Genomic DNA, 6,000 nt, shown 5'->3' on the forward strand with positions numbered 1-6,000 from the left:
GGGCTCTGGTGGCGGGTAGCATTGGATCGGATCTCTATCTGGGGGACCAGGGCCATGGCCCTGGTACCCTGTTCAGGGGATTCCCATATGGAATCTTGGGAGTGAGGTGATGAGCAGACCCGGATGCGGGTTGCCGAGGTGCTCACTCCCAGGTGGCAGGGGGATCAGGCAGGGGTGCACACCCATCTGATCCCCCGCTAATGTCACTCCTTGGTGCCCCCCCTTCAGCGGGGGTCCTGAAGGGGGGGAGGGCTCGGTGGCTGGCAGGCGGGCCAGCTTTTGCTCGGGATCCGATCCTTATGCTTGCCAATGCTCCTTGTATGTTCTGTTCTTAATAAAGTTGTGGCCTATTTTATCTCCAGCTCTGTGTGGGTCTGAGTTCTTCAGCGCGCCGCCCAACCCGGCCGGGCCTCAGCATAGGCCACAAGGAACCGACGCCCGACTTACCGGCGGAGGCTTTGCGGCCGGCGGCGCGGACGGGGGAACGGCTGCTGGCTCCGGCTTCCTGCTCCCCCCCCCGGCACGCTCGTCGGTCGGGGCGGCCAATCAGTTTAAAGCCTGGGCGCCCAATTGGAGCGGCCGGGGGGGGTGGCTGCCGGGGGGCGGGGCCAACCGCCGGACTTGAGGGGATGGTTTTCCCTCTGGTCCGGTGGCTATGCTTTTATGCAGCCCCGGCCCCGCCTCCCGGCAGTCGGCGCCGGGACGTGCTTCCCACCCTCCACTCCCTGTATTCTGCTGTTGTTGTTTCTTTGTCACAACTTTTGCGGGTAGCATTGGATCGGATCTCTATCTGGGGGACCAGGGCCATGGCCCTGGTACCCTGTTCAGGGGATTCCCATATGGAATCTTGGGAGTGAGGTGATGAGCAGACCCGGACGCGGGTTGCCGAGGTGCTCACTCCCAGGTGGCAGGGGGATCAGGCAGGGGTGCACACCCATCTGATCCCCCGCTAATGTCACTCCTTGGTGCCCCCCCCTTCAGCGGGGGTCCTGAAGGGGGGGAGGGCTCGGTGGCTGGCAGGCGGGCCAGCTTTTGCTCGGGATCCGATCCATATGCTTGCCAATGCTCCTTGTATGTTCTGTTCTTAATAAAGTTGTGGCCTATTTTATCTCCAGCTCGGTGTGGGTCTGAGTTCTTCAGCGCGCCGCCCAACCCGGCCGGGCCTCAGCATAGGCCGCAAAGAGTCCAGTAGCACCTTTAAGACTAACCAACTTTACTGTAGCATAAGCTTTCGAGAACCGCAGCTCTCTTCATCAGATCTTATGAAGACAACTGTGGTTCTTGAAAGCTTATGCTACAGTAAAGTTGGTTAGTCTTAAAGGTGCTACTGGACTCTTCAATTTTGTTACTACAGACTAACACAGCTAACTCCTCTGGATCTACAGCAGAGTATGTACTTGGCATGAAGAATGTGCCAGAGTCAAGTTTCACCATCTACACTTAGGGGATTCATGATTACACATGGGCACGAACCAAAAAAAATTAATGACTCTGCGGTTCGTGTTACAGTGCTGATGACGATCCCGAGGTCGCGAACCACAACAAACATTTTCTGTTGCCCAAACGGTTCACGATTCGTGGTTCGTGGGGTACATAACGGCCCCTGTTGCACTTAGAGAGCCCATATTCCCAGGGAGTGTTTTGCAGGCTCTCCTACAGCCATCACCCAAGTTTGGACAAGGGATCTTGGAGTTATACCCTCTCCAATCCAAGGCCCCCAGGAAACTCCCACTTGATACAATTAGTGCCACTGGTTGATGTTGGCCCAGTGTACAGACTGTGGGTTTTGACGGCAGCCGCCGGTCCTGGTGGGCACAGGGAGGTGGTGACAAGCCACCTCCCCTTTAGGGGGTGGGGGGTCTGGCCACTCGCCAGTGGCACCCCTCATGTGCCCACCCACCAGACCAAAGAGGAGCGCGCTGGTATTTCCGGCATGGGAGGGAGAGGACATGTCATTCGGATGGGGGCCTGATCCCCCAGCCACCACGGGTCCTCACCCGAGGGTCCCACTAAGGAACAGTGCAGCAGCAGCCGCCTCCTGAGCCATCAGCCTCGAGGTTCTAAGCGGCGCTGTCCAAGACCCCGAGGGGACAACCTATGCAAGCACGACCTGCCAAAAGGCTCTGCTCCCACCAGCGTCACCTTCAGGGCAAAGTGACCCTCCCACTGACTCCTGCTCAGAAGAGCTTGTCACCAACGGATGTTTAACTGGGTGAGGAGGGAGACAAGCTTGGGTGGTGCTTCTGCAAGTGCCAAGTCAGGGCCATCGAAGACAGGTGCTTCGGGTTTTTGCCCCTGCACACCAGGACTTCACACGCATGGCAACACACCACACGGGGGTCATCAGGAAGGACCTGAAAGTGTCTCCATACGGAGGCGTTGAAACATTGACTGCTAACTGTCCCAGGGGAAGGAGGATGAATGGTTATAGGCTGTGTCGTGGCTGTGGCCACGGATGACAGAGTGAGGGGTGGACTGCAGGTGGGGACACCACTGAGAGTTTGGGATGGGGACGGGAGGGATATTTCATAACACACATACCATTCCTCCAGGGATCCATCGCCCACCCACCCCTCCTCAAAATGTTGAGAGAGGTTCTCTCCCCCCTGCGGAAAGACTCTTTGGCCTCCTCCACAGCCCCCACAGGTGCATTGTGGGGAGCGGGAGGACTCTGCTGCCCCCGAGCCACACCCAGTACTGCTTTCCACAAGTGAACCAGGAGGAGTGCCATCGCACTTCACCCCACAACCACCCTTGGCGGCCAACACAACAGGAAGACTCATTGTGCCACCAAACTAGAATTAAGGAGGACAAGAAAGGAGATGACTCTATGTACCCTCCACCGCAGTGCCCACTGAGCTTGACCGCAGGGCCTGGCAGCAGCTCTGGCATCAGAGGGAGGGAGGGACTAGAGCCCTAGCCCACCACTCCCAGAGGCCTGACCAGATCAGGCACTAGTAATAATACTGTGAGCCCTCAGCCGAGGTGCCCACTGAGCTTGGCCCCAAGGGCCTGACAGCAGCACTGGCACCAAAGGGAGGGAGGGACTAGAGCCCTAGCCCACCACTCCCAGAGGCCTGACCAGATCAGGCACTAGTAATAATACTGTGAGCCCTCAGCCGAGGTGCCCACTGAGCTTGGCCCCAAGGGCCTGGCAGCAGCACTGGCACCAAAGGGAGGGAGGGACTAGAGCCCTAGCCCACCACTCCCAGAGGCCTGACCAGATCAGGCACTAGTTGTAATACTGTGAGCCCTCAGCTGAGGTGTGCACTGAGCTTGGCCCCAGGGCCTGGCTGCAGCCCTGGGAGCAGAGGAGATAGATCCCTATCCCCAAAATCCAAGCTTGATTATACTCTGTCTCTCTCCCCAAAGGCTAGCACGTAGCTAGCAGCAGCTCTGTCGCACTCCACTGCTCGCTGAAAGTGAAACCAGAACTGGGAGCGCAGTGCTTTTTATAAGCTGAGGTCCCATAGAGCAACGCAGGAGGTCTGTGTTTGACCATCAGAGCTGCCTATCAGGGATTGCTAGGAAGAGGTTGGAGTGCCCATACAGAACACCCTGTCAGGATCTGTATTCATTGTGACTCCATGTTGTATTCAGATGCTTTCTCATGCTGTAATTTTCCAGTGTCTTTCTGTCTGCAGGTTGCAGATGACCAGCTGCGTTCCCAGGGAAATGGGAAGGCACCTTATCTCCTAGTCTAAACAGCATCCTTGGAGGAAGTTCTCCCTCATGCTCCCAGGCTTCAACTGTAGCGGGACAATGGGGGGGGGGGATTCTGAGGGACTGTGTGATATACTGGTTTGGATATCTATCAAGTCATTCTCAACAAAGCTTCCCTGTCAGCCAGAAGCTTTGATACTTTTGGATTAGTTATGGACACTTGTACTATGAATGTAATCTTTCAATAAAGAACCTTTTGATTCAAGACCTTGGATTTCTTGTAGCAAGGGGTTGGGAGATGACTTCAGAGTAACTTGGATTCCATAAACTGACACACCCCTCCCCCTTCCCCCCCCCCCCCCGGGTGTCTTCTCTCAACTTGCAACCGCTTTGCAGCTCCGTGGTTAGAAGGTAGACCTGCCGATCAAGGTAAGCTGGGCTTCCATTCGGGTTTCCAGGGCAACAGAAGGAGCACAGACAGAGTTCAGGCATTCCCCCAGCTCCATTTCCAGGGGAATTGATTGATGGCGCCTGACAGTCTGGCTTCCCAAACTGCGGCCAAACACACCTAACCAGGCTTCTTCTGAATGCTTGTTTGTTGGCCGAGGACAATCACGATCTGCCGGACCATGATCACTCGATTGCCAATTTTGTGGGTTTTTGAAGTTTGCAGTGCAGTTCGTGCCCATCTCTATTCATGATACCAAATGCTGGGAATGATATTTTATGCCTCATCCCCTGGAGAACTACAGCTAGCCAGGGGGCATAATAGTGGTCTAAGTGGACCGATAGTGGAAAGCAGGTTCATAAGGGATGGCTCTCTTTTCTCCTAATTTATCAATTATATACCTCATTTCAAGATCTCGATGTATTTCAAATTATTTCAATAGCCTCGGCAGCAATCCTCTAATATGGTCATTATGACAAGAGGAGCATAGACCTTTTTATATGTATGCATCATTTTTTGTTCAAGTGTTCATAGGAAGGCGCAGTGACTTAGTGGAAGAGTATGTCCTTGGGATGCAGAAGGTCCCAGGTTCAAGCCCTGACATCTCCAGTTAAAGAGTTTAGATGCTAAGTGATGTGAAAGACATTTGCTTGAGGCCCTGGAGAGCTGCTGTCAGCCAGAGTAGACAATACAGACTTTGAAAGACAAAATATATGATTCAATAAAAGACAGCTTTGTGTGTTCATGGTAATTATTAGGACTGACATTTTCATTGGTTTCAATGGACAACACATTCACAGTCGAAACTCCCCCCACCCTCCCGTCCAACTGGGATGCAATTCTTAAAAAATGTATTCCTCACTCTTTCTCCTAACTTTGTAACAGGTAGTTCATGTGCATGTGTGCATACACACACACATGTTCATTCATTCATTCATTCATTCATTCATTCATTCTAAGCAGATGTGGCTAGGAGAGAAAAAACAGTGCAAACCTATGAAAAGTTACATCCATTTGGCTCAGACAGTATCTTAGAGGCTAAGACTCTAAAAATGAAATTAGCCATTATTTCATTTATATCTCGAGTTTCTCCTCCCCGTGGGTGTGAGCAGTCCAACTACCTCTCACACTAAAAGGGCAGTTTATGGATGCAATATCATAAACCCCTTCCTCATATGCCATAAGAACATGGTGCTACCTGGCCCATGGTGGATGCCAGCTGGACAGAAGAATGGAAAACTACCAGAAAGTTGAGTCAGGTGGCTGTCTGTCTGACAGCCCTCCACACCCGGGAGAGTGCCAAATACCTAGAACAATAAGAACCCCCCTGGCTAATCTCATCAGCACCCTACCTCACTTCCTTGCACCCACCTACCCTAATCAGAGCTATTCAGTGAATCTGGTAGCCCTTCCCATCTGACACTTACTGGGTCATCAAGCATCAAGCATTCACACCTTTAGTCTACTGCACGTAGAGCCATTATGCCTCTCCTAACTTATTGTCCAAACCTCCGGACAAACCATTAAGTTATTATTTCCTTGGACAGACCTCAGTTTTGCCCCAGGGTACATTTTGCCCTATAATTATCTCCCCAGACACCAGTTTGGGTGTGTGTTCTGAATCCATACACCCACTCTCAAGTTCATGCTTGAGCCTCTCCTCCTTTTCACAGGGAAACGCTGGTCATTTTTGCTGCTGCCTCTATGGACCCCCACCCCACCCCGGAGACTGATAATTATCGCCCTACCCCAACTACTCCTATTTTCCATTCTGTTTTTCTAGTTAGCCTTGTATGTGTGCTGTGTGTAATTTTCTGTACATATTTGTCTTTTATGTCTCTTTAATAAAAATATCTTTTCCAGTTGAACATCTGCCTGATTTATGTGAG

This window comes from Eublepharis macularius, chromosome 1, assembly GCF_028583425.1.
Source record: "Eublepharis macularius isolate TG4126 chromosome 1, MPM_Emac_v1.0, whole genome shotgun sequence".
In the NCBI taxonomy this organism is placed as follows: Eukaryota; Metazoa; Chordata; class Lepidosauria; order Squamata; family Eublepharidae; genus Eublepharis; species Eublepharis macularius.